Source organism: Arvicanthis niloticus, chromosome X (assembly GCF_011762505.2).
Source record: "Arvicanthis niloticus isolate mArvNil1 chromosome X, mArvNil1.pat.X, whole genome shotgun sequence".
Lineage (NCBI taxonomy): Eukaryota > Metazoa > Chordata > Mammalia > Rodentia > Muridae > Arvicanthis > Arvicanthis niloticus.
In genome coordinates this window covers 36,135,865-36,154,675 of record NC_047679.1, presented here as the reverse complement: position 1 = coordinate 36,154,675, position 18,811 = coordinate 36,135,865, and the positions used below count along the sequence as shown (strand labels likewise).

The window sequence follows — 18,811 nt, the reverse complement described above, 5'->3', positions numbered from 1 at the left end:
TTCATTGTACTGGAAACAAAATATAACATTTTACCAATGACAACAAAATGTTTCAGAAGTCTTTTCTATTTGCAACTAGTCTCAAATCAATTTTTGTGACAGAATAAAGTACACACACCCACATATATAGAGAGAGCACTTGTAATCAAAACATGATTTCCTTTAAAGTTTTTTCATAAAATCTTATAGTATAATCCAATAATCATAAGGTATCCAAGCATGTTATCTAGGATATAGTCAGAAATTAGAAACACTGAAATACATAGAAATTTACTTTCAAAAATCTGTTTTACTTAGTTTTCCAGAATTTTTTCTTACTTAGATGCTTTGTCACCACATTATAGATTGTTTTAAAGGGTAAGTAGAAAGGCAGAAAGCTCAGTTCTTAAGGGCCAGAGCTAAAATCAGGACTCAGGCAATATGCCCTCAAAGCATAGGGGATGGTGATCTAAACCAGGATGACAATAAGCATACAGCTTAATTAGTAGAAAGGCATTAATTTTAGTAGAAAGGCATTAATTATACAGTGTTCTCCAGGGTCCAACATGGCTGTGTAAGGGAGATGTGACACAGTTCTTTCCCCTGTAGAATTTTCAGGCCTTTGATTCCCTTGATCCCCATGTGTGGTGATAATTGTTGTTGCCCCGAAGTTGATCTGCTAACTTTACTACTCTATTTTCAATCTTTCTTTCTGAGGAATGTACTTTCCCCCATTACTAAGAGCTGTTCATGCTATGATAATTTAAACAGATGTGTTTTTCAGGAATAAGGAATGGAGATGATAATGAGGCTGTGGAGGATGAGGAACAGGTCTTCCACTAGGCCTATAGGGCATTGGGAAAGAATTTAGACAACAACCAAAGAGACCATAAAGTCTACATGGGCATTTGTAAAACAGTTCATTGCCAGACTTGGCCTTGAATTTGAAATCATGAAGGGACCCATGCACACTCTGGTCCAATGACAGTTACGTTAGTTAGCCACAGTGAACTTGGGGACATCAATGATAGCGAGTTAAAGTGGTCTCAGGAAGAAAAAGCATAGATAGAAAATATGGGAATCTATATATGATTTAGAAATAAATAGTATTAGAAGGACAGTACATGAGGCTATGGAATTGCTAGGATGAGTAAATGAAGAATAGAGAATTCAAAGATGATGTAGAAGCATATAAAAAGTTAGTACTCTGTTCTTTTAGCTACTTGAAGAATTGGAGATGTTAATGCCTACAAAGATATCAAAGAGCACTAATCATCTTACTTACTTAAATTCAAAACTTTATAAGGAATCATTTTAATTCTAGTAGTCTGTCATCATTTTGTTTTTTACATTAAAGCAGTTACTAAAGTCTGATCTCTGTTATACCAGGAAACCGCAAGAGCTATGCCCAGCTACTCATGAAGAACAGGCTCTAAAAACCTGTAAGAACATGTGGTTTTGCTGAGTTTAGTTTCTGCTCTAAGGAAATGGGGGTTAGGAGTATTGATTCATAGAAGTTATGTAAATCTAAGAATGTTTGAAGACTTTTAACAATGAAAATAAATACTTTATAAAGCTATATTATTTTGTATTTTAAGGGTAAATATATTTGCAAATAGTCGTTTCCCTTAACCATCTTTCACAAAATTAACCCTTTCCATTCAGTTGTCATGTGGATCCTTTTTTTTTAATCTTTATTCAACTTAGTTCCCGAGTAAAGTATAATTTCAGTCTTCATGTAATGATTTCTCGAGTAATTTTCACATTTTTACTTCCCATTATATCTTTGATATATGAAGATAAATTCCTATAATTGGTAATGAAGATCTGAGAAAAAATTCATCCTTCTGATTAATGATGCTTCTTTATATTTTGTTTGCTTCTTATTGTATTGAAATAATCTTTTGTCAGGGGCAGCTTTGCTTATACACTGAAGGCCTAAAATTAGCCACAGGCCTAAGTCAGCCTGCTAACACAGTCTCGGGTCTCTGTGGAAAAACACTGAAACAGATAGCTATAAGATATTGTAAACAGGCAGCTTTGGTGGAAATTTACCAGCCTGAATAGGAACAAGTAGTCATAGGTCTTGTGGATAGTCATAGACCTTGGGTAGCCTTGGCAGATAGTACCAATTTAGAAAAGAACAAGTGAATCATAGGCAGAGTCATAATGTCCTGTTCCCTGAACCTTCACCCAGCTGATACCCTGTTCTGGAAGATATCTGTACTCCCCCTGAACACCTACACTCCTGTGTCATCCCCTTCCCCACATCCTGCCTTTTTGTGTCTATAACCCTTGTGTGAAAAAAGTAAAATCAGTGGTTTGATCAGCCTATATGCTATAGACAAGTCTATAGACAAGCCGCTCGTTCTAAGTGTCCCATGTCCTCCAGTTCCCTCTTCCAGGTCATGATTCCAGTTCAATGCCCTGTGGGACTGGGGCAATCTTTCAGGTGAAAATTATCCTGAATGTCAAATTATTCTACTTTATTTCCCTAAATTGCATATCTCTCTCTCTCTCTCTCTCTCTCTCTCTCTCTCTCTCTCTCTCTCTCTCTCTCTCTCTCTGATCCCTAGTATTGAAATTGTTACTCCTTATTACAGACACTTATGCTGAAGTTTATATTAACTATAATCACTACTGACATTTGCAAGATTTAAATTAAACCTTAAATAACAACACATATTTTCATTGAAAAGAAATCACTAATTAGTTTACAAAGTAGATAGTTTTCAATCATATTGTACACTATCTTTTTTAGAATAAGCCTTTTGCATTATGTCACTACATCAGCTTACCATGTTGTAATTCAGTTTAAGATTGTATCTGTTGACTCCATGGAAGTATTTCTGAATGCAAATGTAGCTGTGGGAATTCATTTCCTCAAAGCCAAATCATCTAAGATTGTTCTAGACTTTTGTGTTACCATGCACAATATCAAGAATCTTAACAGTAAATCATGTTATATACAAGGCACTTGTCATTTTACACTTAAACTAAAAGCTGACATAGAAGACAAAACTCTAGTGCACACATGTCAAGGAATCAGGGGACACTCCTACCACCAGTAATACTTCTTATGGATATCATTACTGATGCTTTGTAGTTTTTGATGTATCAATGGTATAATTACAAAGTTTGAGCAGCATTTTAGTTGTGGTATGACCTTGAGTGCATCATGTAAAATATATAAAGGCAGTAACCTTTTGAAATTGAATTGTGAATATCATATGAAAAAATTATTCACAGATATTTTGGAAGCATTAAAGTGTTATAGAAAACATACTTTATTATTACCTATTCATCCATTTCTCCAAACATTTAGTATCAACTGAACAACTATCTAACATTTTAAGATGGTGACTTATTTCCCAGAGTGCTGAAAGTCTCACCTCATTCTTTAGATCATACCGCATTCAAACCATGTGTCCACTGTAACTCATCCTTCCAATCTTACTGGATGGTATTCTTTGCTTGTCTAGTCCAATGTATGTTTCTTTTTATAGAAAATTGATCATTCCATATCCAGTGTAGAGTTTCTGCCACTTCAATATCTATGCTTTTATGTTTTATCAAAATGGTTTCAGAATGCCTCTTAAATTTATAAGTTGTTTACACATAAAGGATAAAATATATTTATAGTACATCTATATTTCCAATAGACACATAGGGTTTTGAGTAATTTGGGATGTTTAGTGGATGAAAGCAGAAAAATAAGCTGGAAGTTACAGTCCAATGTATTGCACCTATTTTTCTTTATATTATGAAGGTAGCAGGTGAGCCTTCACCCTATCAATTTATGTCATAGAATTTCGATTCTCCAGAAAAATAGCATGGGTCATTGGAATTGTCTTTATTATAATTTTTAGAAATCTATCAAAGATAATTCTTTCTAAAGAATGCCTTAATCAAGCATGTAGAGATAGCCTTAATCTGTTAACAGAAGGATAATTTGAAGTCTATAGTATTATAGCAACATATATTTAAAGAGAAGCCCTTTGTGAACCCATGCCTCAGCTTAAGGACAAAATATGCGAGCAAATTTTTCATGATCCAGTTTCACTAAAATCTGTTTATAATATGAAATCAAAATGCTGTGAGGACTTGTTAGTCTTCATCATTTCCTGAAATAAAATATAGCACAGAGCAAAGCAAAAGCGTTCCTATGGTCTCTATATAATCAAGCCTTGTTAATATGGGGTTGTAGAACAGCTGTGGCAATAACCAATAGAAGCAGTGTTGGCTCTGATGAGAGTCACTGTGTCCAGAAGGAACAAAAACACCCAGCAGAGAGGAGCAGGAATCAGGCATTAACCATGCCCTGTTTTGTAGAAGCCTTGGCTGTGAATAGTTGAGGATAGAGTGTTTAAGAAGTCAAGAATTTTGTAACTATGTAGGAAACTATTAAAATGAAGAACTCACTTTCTTATTCACCCCTCCCCATTCATGCCTTTTCCCATTCAAAGTAATAACTATTTATTAATTTTCCTTCTTTTTGAGACTTTATCATTTTTCTTTCTCTTTCCTCCCTCAAACACCTCTCAGGTACTCACCCCTACCTATTTATTATCTATCTATCTATCTATCTATCTATCTATCTATCTATCTATCTATCATTTATTTATATATTTATTATCTATATATCTATCTCTAATTCTATTTCTGTCATCTATATATCTCTATTTCTGTCTCAATCCCTATCATCTCTCTCTCTCTCTCTCTCTCTCTCTCTCTCTCTCTCTCTCTCTCTCTCTTTCTCAAATCAATGTCATATTTTCTCTTTTCTACAGAGGAAGTTCTCAGGTCAGATCTGGTTCAGGGCTTCTGGGTCCTGTGTTTGAAGTTCATGGCGTATTTAGCATTAAGGAACTTCCTTCCACTGCCCATGGGCAACCAAGGGCAATAGAAATAATCTTTGTTTTGGACAACCCTGATCAATAGCTTAAAGGAGGCCTTCATATGCCTGGCATTGAGGCTTTTGTTAGGCTATGAATCTTGGTGGGATCATTGTTAATCCAGATGAAAAACGTTAATTTAACCAATATATGTGTGTATGCGTATGTCTACCTAACCTTAGATGTATTATAGGTATTTAAGGTAGACAGATAACAGAATTATATGTAATGACTTTTTTAGACATGCTTACTGTTTTTTTTAACCTCTTGTGATTATCTTCTTTCACACTTCTTAAATAAACTACAACTGCTTTACAAGTGAACAAGTAACGTTTTTATACTATAGTTAAATGACTTGAAGGCTGTGTCTAGATTCCTTCAAGTTTGACTTTTTACTAGGTTATTACACATATGTGGCCTTTTTAAATTTAAAACTTTTAATTGAAGAAGTAGTAAAATCCTAATCCTCCCAAAGCTTTTCCCTTTCAATTTTGTAATGGATTTTGAAGGTAGCTCCCTTAGTTACTACAGCTTATCATTATAAGAAATGCTGAGCTAGTACTAATTTAGTTTTCTGGTCTCTTCAGTTCAGATATTAATGAAAGAAGGAGCTTTGAGGAAACCAATTCATAATCATTGTTTCTGGCTATTTACTGCTTGAAGAAACGACAAAATACCTTAAATGAGATGAAACAACTAATCAGACTCTTTGTTTTCTACTATATCTATGAATATTTTTTTTTTTATTTGAAAGGACCAAATCAAAATCAATTAATTGTTTTGACACTGGGAGTAGTAATTTTTACAAGAATAATTGACTTGGAAAATATTATGCAGTAAGAAAATCTTTGGACTATGCTTGAGCATGAAGAGTCTTGCATGATTTCCTTCTTTTTTTTAAAGTAAAATTAGGAGAAAATTGCTTGGCTAGAAGAACATTGTCTGTCAGGCTTTGCATTAAGACAATTTGTACCACATGGACAATTCTCATTTCATTTATTTTCAAAATATTGATTTAATTTTATTTTCAATTCATTAATGTTTTTCTTGCATGTACACATTTTCGCCATATCCATGGAAGCAAAAAGAGGCTGTTAGATCACCTGAAATTGGAATTGTGGGTGGTTCTGGACTACCATGTAGGTACTGGATTTGAATTCATGTCCTCTGTAAGAGCAACAAATACTCTTAACCATTGAGCCATCTTTCTTGTTCACACATTTTCTTTTCTTAGTGATGTAAGGATACAAATAAAACCCTATGACAAATGTAGGTAGTTCATGTTAGTCCTATAGGTCATTTAAGATTTAATATATAGATAAAAATTACAAATATTATTTTGTTAATGAGATATACATTTTAAATGGAGAAAAAAAGTATAGATTACACATTGTCAAATTTTTAAAAAGGCAAATTAAGGTAGGAAAGAAAAGCAGTTTTTGAACATCTAAGATGCTCTTTATTATGTTCTACTGTTTTTCAAAAGGCTGGTCCTCATTTAAAAAATCCACAACTGATCAAAAATGCAAGAACTAACTGACTATAAAGTGCTTAGCCCAATTAATACATCTGTAACACAATCCCTACACCTAAGTCTCAGGAAACATTTGAGAAAATAAGATATAAAGATTGATAGAACCTTAGAACCAGGATGTCTGATGCAAGGTAGTGCTTTTATATTTGATAGGGAAGCTGTGCCCATGAATTTTCAACAACATGCTGCCTAAACAACATGAGCTATGAGAACAGCAGTTGACATGCCAATATGTGTGGGAGAAACCTCACAAGGCTCCATTCCTAAATGAATAACTACAGGTAACTAATGACTATAGAGATAGGGTAAAACAGTCTCTCCGAGGAATGAGTCCCATAATTGGTTTTCCAACACCAAATAGTCAACTCCTAAAACATATGCATATGAGAAATACTAAATGGATTCTCTACATATGTAACAATAATAATTAAAGTAAAAAGCCATGCATTTAAGAGGATTAAGGATTATGAGGATCTAGAAGGAGGAAAGGGAAATGAGGAAAGGGTTAAACAGGGTACACATATATAATATTTAAATAAATAAAAGTGATCCTTTTGTTTTGATTTGATATTGACTTTTCTGTGATATAAAATGATTGTCTCTACCATCTTGTCATAACAGCCACCAAGTAGAAATCTGCATTGCTGATTTGCATTACCTTTTTTATATGTCTTTGGCTTTTATGTGTCTTCATCCATGACTTCAAGAGAAAATGAACCTGTGTGATCAAGGCACATGTACATGTTGATGTTCTATTGTACATAGATACATATGTTGAAACTCAAAAAGTTTTCATGAAGCACTTGTCAGACTATTACAGTGTAATTTAATGTACAATGTAATTTAATGTACAATAGTAATTACTATAAATTAACATTCCAATTAATATCTTTAACATAATGGTACATTTCATTGCCTCACCTTTGTATAAGAATAAATCATATGTAATAAACAAGTGAAAAGGAGAAATTGTCCTTTATTGTGTAATTACAAATTATAATGGAAAAGGAATGTTAAAATTAAGAAGTAAATGAGATGCATTGTAGAGAATCACCAGATACAAAAATTAACTGCAAAATTATTTTAAAATGATTGAGAGAAATGGTAAATTCACAAGAAAATAATCTGAAATAGAAAATTGCCCAGCTGATCTAGCATTAATCATGAGATTTACTGTCTTATGTCACAATGCACTGAAAGGCACAGAATCATCTCAGACATCATGTCCATCTGCAATCTATCCTCAGAAACCTGAAACCTGAAACCTATCACATCTTCCAAGCTTCTACTTCACTGTTTTATGTGTATGTCATCCTACATTAATTTTTTTTATTTGTTTTTATTAATCATTCCATTCTTTTAACATCTCAAATGACATTCCCCCTTCCTGGTTACCCCTCCACAATATCCCCCCATCCCATCTGCCCTCTTCCCCCCTTTAACTATATGAAGGTGCTTCTCCACCCACCCACTCACTCCCTTCATCCCTGCATTCCTCTACACTGGGGCATCAAACCTCCACAGGAGCAAGGGCCTCCCCTTCTATTGACATCAGACAAGCTCATTCTCTGCTACATATGTCTCTGGAGCGATGTATCCCTCCACGTACACTCCTTGGTTGTTGGTCTCATCCCTGGGAGCTCTGGGTGGTCTGGCCAGCCAACATTGTTCTTCCTATGGGGTTGCAATGCCCCTCTGCTCCTCCAGTCCAGTGAACTCAGTCTGATGGTTGGCTTGGAGCATCTGCATCTGTATTGGTCAGGTGCTGGTAGAACAGCCATACCAGGTTCCTGTCAGTAAGAGCCTCTTGGCAACAGCAACAGTGTCTGGGTTTGGTGTTTGCAGATAGGATGTATCTCCAGGTGGGGTGGTTCCCAGATGGCCCTTCCTTCAGTCTCTGTTCAATTATTTTGTTCCTGTCTTTCCTTTGAACAGGAACATTTCTTGGTTAAAAACTTTGAAATGGGTAGGTGGTCCCATCCCTCACTGGGGGCTTTGCCTTTCTACTGTGGTGATCGCTACAGGTTCTGTCTCCTCTTCTTTAAGCATTTCAGCTAAAGTCATCCCCCTCGGATCCTGGGAGCCTCTCAATTCCCTGGTGTCTGCACCCTCCAGTGGCTACCCCCAGTTTCTCATCCCCCATTGCTACAATTATTTTTTTTTATTTCCAGACCCTCTGTACCTCTCTCCTATGTACACTCCAGTACCTGATCCAGCCCCCCCTTTCCTTCCCTCTCCTTTATCCCTCTCAGGTTTTCCCCTCTACATCCCATGGAAAGTCACATTTAATGTTGAAAATTTACAAGTGTATTATTGTCTAGATTATAAAAGCAGATTTCACAAATCAACAAGAAGTTGAGAAACCAGTATGTAAATGGGAAATGGAGACAGGTAGAAAATTCACAAAAGAGGAAATCTAAATATCTATCAACTGTAAAGAAATAGCCAGCCTCATTAACAGATAAACTGTAACAGTAGGATATGGTCTTGAACATTTTGTTTGTTTGTTTTACAGCATAGAGTTTTGGATCCATGCTATTGTGCATGCTAAGTCACCATTCTACCACTGAACTACATCTCCATCCCCCAAGGTGCTAATTTTAAATTTTTAATTATTTTTTAAATTTAGAATATAATTCCATTATTCTCCCCAACCTTTCCAACTTGTCCAATGTCCCCCCTTCTTCTACTCCCTCCCAACTTCACTGCCTGCTATTCGTTTTTTAATTCTGTCTATGTCTGTCTCTATTTGTCACATACACACACATACATACAAAAAGATTACGATGCTAATTTCTAGGGAAGATGAATTCTAGAGGACTTCTGAATTTAAGTCAGAGTTGCTGATCAGTGAGATCAGCTGTGACTTCCTAAGAGCGTTGTGTTGCTGAGAAGGCTAGAAGAAAGCCATACCCCTCTGGCCAACAGGTTCTGCTGAGAAAATATTACCAAACTACACACCTGGGAAAGGCTAGAGGTAAGGGGCTCAGCAGAAAGGCTGTTTTATATACCCTGTGAAACTTTTGTATAATAGTGGGCCAATTGTTTCTCAAAATAGTATCAGATGTTAGAATTCTAGAACTGTTATCATGATGTGAAGTCATTTCTCAATGATATTGAATTCAAACTTCCTCAAATTGTGTATTGAAGTAGTTTTTATTTGCCATTTGGGGAATAAAACCCAATTCCTCAAATGTAAATTTCAATTAAAATTTATTTTAAATATTTAGAGCTTGTGTGAATTATTTTTGCAGTTGTCTATTTTTCATCATTGACTTCCTCATGACTAACATGATAGAGGAAACAAAATGTTAATCTAATGGATACATGCTTATGGAAAAATGGGCTTTCAGGATGTCTAGATAACCAGAGGCAAACACATTATTCAGGAAAAACTGAGCATTAACTTAGCATGTAAGAAAGCAAAGTCATGTTTTTGTTGTTGTTTTTTTCTTTTTATTATCTTTAACATTGTATTTTACAGTCCAGTCTTTAACCCCCTCTTGGTCCCCCTTTTGACAGTTCCTCATCCCATTCCTCCTCCCCCTTGTCTCAAAGAGGATGTCCCCACTCCCCACCACCACACCTCACCAGGCCTCCCCACTCTCTGGGATCTCAAGTCTCTCTATAAGTAGGTGCATTTTCTCTTGCAGAGTCTAGACCAGGCAATCCTCTGCTGTATATGTCAGATTTACTTTCAAGAGGCCTATTTACTCCTTCCTCTGCTTCTTACCTTCATGCTCAGGTTCCTTGGGGGCGACTGTTTTCAGAGGGTGTTTTAGAAACATGGTGCTGTTTTGCTTCTTTCAAAAACTTGTCCAAACCAAAAAGATCCTCTTCAAAATGAATTTGTCCTTTTCGGCCTCTCTGTCTATGGTCTGAACCAGAAAATTCTCTATCAGGAACTGTAACGCGCGCCCCCAAAATCCCTTTTCGCCCGCGAATAAAGACAGGAGGCGATAGTCGGGTTTACTGCCACGAGGAACTTTTTACTACTCCATACGATAAAGTGGAAAGACCCAAGAAACCGGAAGAGGATCCCTTAAATACACCCTAGAGTGACGTATTCACTTCTGAATGGCTGTTCGCTCACTACCCAATATTACGCCTCGGGATAGGCCAGTGGCTTGGCGCTCTTTCTGCCTAGCAGCTGCGCAGAATGATTGTTTACTGCTGGGGAACCATGCAGCCAGCGCCATCTTGGAAAATGCACGTGTGCAGCCACTGAAACAGCGGCTCACTACATCTCTCCCTGTTTAAATTATTAATATAAAACAGCCTTTCGCCCATAGAACGCAGCACCAACTCAGTGAGGGAAAGCAGAAGCCTGATCCCCTGTGCAAAATGAGATATTGTAATGGGTTTAATTCCCATACCCAATCTCGATACCTTTTGACGGGGAAAGGAAGCCTCTATCCTGGGGCGCCACCAGGAGGAGGTAATTGGCATCAAACCTTTGTGCAATCAGGCATACTTTCGGGAAATCTATCCACACTCGTGGAACATTCCCTGTCGAGTACCCACTCGCAAACACCTCTAACTGCTCAGGTACCGGTTATTTAGGCAAGGGCTGAGTGGACAAGACCTCTCATCTACCCCAGTGCAATGGGCCAAACCCCTGGTGTGCATAGACTGAGAGGGTCTCTGTCATAGGCTATTTCTAGCCTAGATCGTCAAATTTCAGGGAGGGATGATTTGCTCCAAGGCTGCGTGTGCTTAGGCTTTGAGCTACCTTGTCACTTATTTTGCTGGGCTTGAGCTTACAAACCAACATCTATGAATACTAATTCACATCATAGGGGTGTATCACGCAGGCCTATTCCGGCTCTTTGGAAAGAAAGAAAGAAAGAAAGAAGAAAGAAAGAAAGAAAGAAAGAAAGAAAGAAAGAAAGAAAAGGCAGAAGAATTTTATTTTTAAGAAGTAATATCTCCACGGGCAGCAGGTTCCATCTGCTGGAAATCCAGGCTTGCAATCACTGCTGTATCTGGTCTAACTTCCCATTCCACTTTCCTTTTAAATAAGCAGAAAGATTATGGCTTTAAATAAACGTATCATTCACAAATCTCAGAGGTGAAATACCTGGATATGGGGTCGTTGAGACACAGCTCATTTGAGCCACGTCTGCGAGCTGTATCAGATGTGCTTGGAGCGAATTGACTCTCTGATTGACCAACACATCTACTTTCTGTGGGAGGGTCAAAGCCTCAGAGGTTTTTTCTGAAATTTGATTAGCAACAGTAGCTGCCGTAACTTGATTAACCATGTCTGAGTCAGCTGTCACAGCTGCAATTTGTAGGGATGGTAATAGCAGCGATAAGGGCTGCAGTTATATTAAAATCTCTTTTCTTGTCAGGATAAAATCAAGGTCTCAGACGTCTGAACGGGGATAGGGATCAGAGTGGTAAACTGGCTATTATACCTGCCTATAGAAAAGCAGACCAGCACTGTAATATAAAGCGAGTTACATTGGTACAAGTTAGCAGCAGCAACACCTTTTAAGAAGGCAAGGGCATAGGTTTTTGAGAAGCAGATAGGTTAATCATCTAAATTCACTGTATATACTAGGAACCCGATTTAGGAGAGTCCAAATGGGAGCTGAGAGCGTCTGCAGATGAATTCTTCCGGGGGTCTTTTTCAGGAACCGCAAGTCGCCGCGTCAGTCGCTCTGGCAGCCAAAATGGATTGTCTTCCCCCTGTGGAAACACACAGACCGCTCCCCGGGATCTTATTAAAATAGGATCCGGGCCTTTCCATAGACCAGTCAAAACATCTTTCCATTTTACCATTTCTTTTGGCCTAGTTGGTTCCAGGCAATGTCGATCAGCCGCTGTATTGCCCTGACTGTCCAAATTCAGAAAGTTGAGGGTAAAAAGTGCCAGAGAAATAGTAGCTCGTGGCACCGTGGGCAGAGCTTCCTCAACTTCTCCCTTTTGTTTCATCAAATAAGTTTTAAGGGTGTGGTGAGCACGCTCAATGATGCCCTGTCCCTGGGGGTTATAAGGGAGACCCGTCAGGTGTGTCACTTCCATATGGCGACAAAATTGTTTAAATTTTTGAGAAGTGTAGGCTGGCCCATTGTCCGTTTTAAGGATTTTAGGCTTTCCCCAAGCACTCCAAGCTTCGAGGCAATGTTGAATAACATGGGCCGCCTTTTCTCCGGTCAAAGGAGAGGCAAATATAACTCCAGAACAAGTATCAATAGAAACATGCAAATATTGTAATTTATCAAAGGACGGGATGTGGGTAACATCCATTTGTCAGATTTGTAATGGCCTGATTCCCCGAGGGTTAACTCCTGTATGGGGAACAGGTAGGAATTGACAGCAGTTTTGGCATTGAGTCACAATATCTCTGGCCTCCCTTCTAGAGATGTTAAATCGACATCTTAATGTCTCAGCTGTCACATGAAACCTTTTGTGAAAAGCTTTAGCCAAATCTAACTTTGGCGAAAGGGCAATTGCAATTAACCTTGTGGCTCGATCTGCCAGGTCATTACCACGGGACATAGGTCCCGGTAAGCCTGAGTGAGCCCTAATATGAGTTATAAAGACCGGGGATCTACGCTTAGCCAGGGTAAGCTGAATCTTTTGAAAAACTTCCACAAGTCTGCTAGATGTCTTAATTAACCCAGCAACTTCCAATGCTTTTACTGCATTAACCACATAGAAGGAATCTGAAACAATATTTAAGGGACCTGGAAAGATTTTCAGAACCTCTGACACTACTAAGCATTCCACAATTTGAGGTGAGGTTTCATGATATTGTTTGGATGTAACTTTATCATTAACCACATAGGCACCTATTCCTGTTTTTGACCTATCCGTATAAACTACCATTCCATCTGGGAGCGGCTCCTGAGACACAATACGTGGAAATATGATAGCTTGAGTTAAAGCAAATTGTAAGATGGGATGCTTAGGATAATAATTATCTATTTGACCATTGAAGGAAGTAACCAGCACTGCCCATACATCAGAGGTCGCTGTTAATATTTGGACTTGATGGGCAGTATAAGGCACTATTAAAACCTTAGGCTCTCTTCCAAAATGAGTAATAGCCACTTTTAGCCCTTGAAGGGCAAGCTGAGCAACTGCATCTGGATACCTTTCAATGATCTTTGCAGGAGACGCATTAGGGTGGACCCATAACAAGGGCCCCTCCTGCCATAATACAGCAGTTGGTAAGTGTCTAGTTTTAAAAACACATAAGTCAAAGGTTTTGGTTTCATCTATGCGTTTCAACTGGGCATCTTGCAAAGCGTTTTCTACTATTTGCAAAGCACGGCTCGCAGCTGGTGTTAAGGCCCTCGGTGAGGAAATATGAGCATCCCCTTCTAAAATATCAAATAAAGGTTTCAGCTCGGCCGAGGGAATTTTTAAAAACGGTCTTAACCAATTTATATCACCTAATAATTTCTGAAAATCATTTAAAGTATGTAAATGGTCTCTACGAATCTCCAATTTCTGAGGAATTATCTTCTCTGGATAGATAACTGTCCCTAAAAAGGAACCAATCTCTGAAAATTGAACTTTCTCAGTAGCAACATGTAGACCCCACTGTTCTAAGGTTTTTAATAATAAGGGGTATGAGGTCTGTAAAGTACTTAAATCCTTATGACACATAATAATATCATCTGTATAATGAGCCAGCAACAGCGAAGGAAATTGTTTCTTAATTGGCTCGAGGGCCATTTGTACATACAGCTGACATATGGTAGGGCTGTTCGCCATGCCCTGAGGCAGAACTTTTCACTGATATCTCTTATCAGGCTCAAAACGATTAACAGTAGGTAGTGTAAACGCAAATCTTGGCCTATCTTGTGGACATAAGGGAATAGAGAAAAAACAATCTTTAATATCTATAATTATAATTCTCCACTGCTTAGGCAGGGCAGAGAGTAGGGGCAAACCCCGTTGCACAGAGCCAAATAGTCGCATCTGTGCATTGACTGCTCTTAAATCATGTAAAAGCCTCCACTTCCTGGATTTTTTTTTTAATAACAAATATAGGTGTATTCCAGGGGGAGGTAGAAGGTTCTAAATGACCGAGCTGCACTTGTTCTTTAATTAGTTTTGTAGCAGCTTCCAATTTCTCAGAGGATAATGACCACTGAGGAACCCAGATGGCCTCCTCTGTGAGCCAGGGTATGGGCATTGAGCCCTCAGTGGCAACTAGGAAAAACCCAGTCCTTGTCTTCCTGCGTTTGATTCGTGTGAGACAGGATCTAACCTTCCTTGTTCGTTCCTGCCAAGACCTTTCCCTTCTTTAAATCCCATGCTTTTCATAATGTTTACAGCTTGTGGGGAGTATTCACTGGTCAGAACTAGCCCTAGGCCCTGTAAAATGTCCCTTCCCCAGAGGTTGACGGGGAGGGGAAGCACATAAGGTATAAAACTTCCTGTCTGACCCTCTGTTGCCTTCCAAGTCAACGAGCGGGAGCTGACTGCAGGGCTGGCTTCATATCCCAATCCTTGTAGGGAGTGAGATGATTTCTCTATAGGCCATGCCTTAGGCCACCAATTAGCGGGAATGATACTTTTATCCGCTCCTGAGTCCAGAATTCCGGTAAATTTCTTCCCCTCTATTGCTAACTGTAAGGTGGGTCTAGTTTTAAAATCAACCACCAGATGAGCGAAGTCAGTTCCTGAGGAACCAAGCCCCTGAGAACCTCTAAGCTTCTCAGTGGATGGAAAACAATCATGTAAGCTTGGAAGGACAACCAATTGAGCGATCCTGTCTCCAGGGGAGATAGAGAATACACCTTGTGGACTAGCACAGAGAACTTGAAGTTCTCCGGTATAATCCTGATCTATTACACCGGGGTGTACCACAAGCCCTTTTAAGGTGAGAGAGGAACGGCCTAATATAAGACCAACGCTTCTCTCTGGCAGGGGGCCTCTGTAATCGACCGGGATCGGCTGCACCCCCATGTGTGGCATTAATAAGACTCGGGAGGTGGAGCACAGGTCCGGTCCTGCGGAGCCCCTTGTGGCTCTGCAGCGAAAAGAGTCCCCTGAGTGTTCCGCAGTGTCCCATATCTTTTGGGGCCCTGGGATCTCGGGCCCGCATATCCGTTTTTTGAAAAATTTTCCTCCTTAATGGCTGAGAGATTTGGGGGTAGAATTTGACCTTTTATATCTCTAACAGAACGGCAATTTTGAGCCAAATGATAGCCTTTTCCACACCTAGTACACAGTTTCGTTGGTATTTGATTATTTGGGCACTCCCTTTTTCTATGTCCGGCCTTCCCACAGGCATAGCACCGGGCCATATGTTTTGAAGGGAAGGTTCCACGATTCTGACCCTTAAGCAGCATTGCCGCCATTTCTAAGTTCGCTGCCGCGAGCCCTGCATTAGTAAGGGGACCTCCCAATCCTCGGCACACTCTTAACCAATCTTGTAACCCCTTAGCTCTCCGCGGAGCAATAGCGGCGCGGCATTCCGCCGTGGCGTTTTCAAAAACCATCTGTTCTATTAGCGGCATCGACTGTTCTGGATCCCCAAAGATTCTACCCGCTGCCTCGGTCATTGCGCCACAAAGTCAGAGAACGACTCATTAGCTGTCTGAATTATCTTGGACAAATAAAGGTTACTGCCTTCCTTCCTAGGGAGGGACTTCCACGCCTTTATCGCAGCTGCTGCTGTCTGCGCGTAGACCTGCCAAGGATGAGCGGTCTGGTCATTCGCGTGTGCGCCAACTCCCGCTAGCATATCAAAAGTCCATAATTCCTGTCCCTCAGTATTTGCATTAATCCTAGCTTGTGCTTGTAACGCCTCATGCCACAAGGCCTTCCACTCTAGGTATTGGCCCATATTGTTAAGTACCGCCTTCACTGTGTTCTGCCAATATCCTGGAGTCATGGTGGCTGTAGCTAACCTCTCTACTTGGGCTACAGTAAAGTTAGCTCCAATTCCATATGCGCGCACTGCTTCCGCTAATTTTTTGACCTGTCTATAATCTACGGGAGCATAAACGCGGGCGCCTTCTGCCGCTTCAAAGACCGGAAATGCAAGCTGTAGCTGCCTCTGATCTGCCGGACTGAGGAATGAGTTAAGGCCTCCGCCCGAATCATAAGTCGGAGGCAAGGGTGGGGCTGAGGAATTCAAAGGCTTTCTTAGTCTTACTTTGGAACCACCAGCCTTAGTACAGGCCGCTGGTTCCTGTCCCAGGCCCTCTTCCTCTCCTTGTGTTAGATCTTCCTCGGAGCTGCTAAGGTGTATGGAAGCAGGCTCCTTAATTGGGTGCGGGGGTTCCCGCTTCTCTTCACCAGCCGGTGAAGGTTTCGTAGCTTTAACAGGCCCTGCAGTGGCCTGTATTCCTCCTGAACATTCTTTCCTATAACCAAACTCTCTGGCCAGTCTCTCTCTAGACTTCTTCGTCTGTTTCTCTTTTCTCAACCCTATGGCTGAGCACCTGTTGCCACATCCTGGTTCTGATAGCTTAGAGCAGACCTTTTTTGAAACCTCTCCACTCGCCCTATTAGCTGTGCCTCGAGCTAGTTCCTCACAACAAAAATAGACTGCCAACGAAAACCACACAAGGCCAGCTACTACAGCAGCGGCAGTGAATGAAAATTCGGTCGCAACAAAGGTCTCCACGCCAAGCATACCTTCCAAGATGCACCTCGCGTTCCGCAGTTTTTAATCCGTCCCCAAACTTGGGTGGTCTCCCGCAGTGCCTTAAAATTACCCGGGTTTCGGCACCAGATGTAACGCGCGCCCCCAAAATCCCTTTTCGCCCGCGAATAAAGACAGGAGGCGATAGTCGGGTTTACTGCCACGAGGAACTTTTTACTACTCCATACGATAAAGCGGAAAGACCCAAGAAACCGGAAGAGGATCCCTTAAATACACCCTAGAGTGACGTATTCACTTCTGAATGGCTGTTCGCTCACTACCCAATATTACGCCTCGGGATAGGCCAGTGGCTTGGTGCTCTTTCTGCCTAGCAGCTGCGCAGAATGATTGTTTACTGCTGGGGAACCATGCAGCCAGCGCCATCTTGGAAAATGCACGTGTGCAGCCACTGAAACAGAGGCTCACTACAAGGAACAAATCTGTTAGTCTTTATCCTGGTTCTGAGGTCATCACTGCACATGCCATCCAGAATTTTACTGGACCTGTAGATACTCTGAGCCACAACTTTAACACCTCTTTAGCCCTGATCATAAAGATTGTAAATTTTATCTCCACCTGAAAACCCACTATCCACACACCCTTGGACTGGTTGAAGAACCTTTGGTCATACTGGACTTCATTGGAAGTTTGATAATTGGGCACACCAAGAGCAATGACTTCACTGGTATCACAATTTTCATTTCTCTGTCGCTTTTATCTCTCATCGGGAGCTGCCCTGGAAAGGTTCTGGTCGTGCTCTCTCTCTTTTCCCCTGTCATGACAGATTTCATCGCTTTCACGGGCCTTTCCATCATCTTTTTCCACATGGGGTTTCATCCCAGCTCTCCTTTCTCTGGCTTTCTGGGCCATTTTTCTAAGTTTCTCTTCATGTTTCTCCTTTTCTTTTTGAGCCATCTTTTTCTCCAATTGTGCTAGCATTTCCACAGCTTCATGTGTCTTCTGATCAACCAGTTTGGCAAAATCTTCATTTATATGTATAACTTGCAGTCATCCTTCATTAGCAGCCACTTGTTTATCCATTGGAATCTTATAACCCTTTGAGTTTTTCCAGTTGGATATACATGGCTTGATCTTCCACCCCTGCTGTTTTTTTAACAGGCTTCTTGAGTAGGAGAGTACATTACAGGTGCCAGAGTAGAAGGTGGTCCCTGGGGAATTTTCTTAATAATTTTGCATCTTAGAGGCTCCAATGTGTCTCTCTGCATTTCTACCATTCGAATAACCATCTGTTTAGCTCAAGAATTGAATGTCCCTCCTTGCTAAGATGGTGTGTAGCAGATATACTGGGCATGAGCCAGCTTGTCAGTTTCATGAACTGGCATGGCCATAGCAACCTTTCTTGTTACTACCTCCTACAAGGCTATCAAACCTCCACAAGACCAAGGGCCTCCCCTCCCATGGATGTCAGACAAGGCCATCCTCTGTGACATATATATCTGGAACCTTGGATCACTCCTTGTACACTCCTTGGTTGGTGGTCTAGTCTTTGGGAGCCCTGGGTGGTTAAGCCAGCTGACATTGTTCTTCCTTTGGGATTATAATCCCCTCTCTGCTCCTCCAGTGCTTATGCCAGCTTCTCCACCAAGGTCCGTGAGCTCTACCTGCAACTCCAAGTTCAGTCTAAAGGTTGGCTCCAAGAATTCACATCTGCACTGAACAGTTGCTGGCAGAACCTCCCAAGGAACAGCCACACAAGGTTCCTGTCAACAACTACCTCTTGGCAATGACAACAGTGTCACAGTTTTGTGTCTGCAGACAAGATGG

General features: G+C 40.2%; 1 pseudogene; it reads right to left on the bottom strand.

Annotated features, from left to right (window-relative positions):
• Positions 1 to 10,118: 10,118 nt before the first annotated feature.
• LOC117694899 (SNW domain-containing protein 1 pseudogene) lies at positions 10,119 to 18,465 on the bottom strand (annotated as a pseudogene).
• Between the last annotated feature and the right edge of the window lie 346 nt (positions 18,466 to 18,811).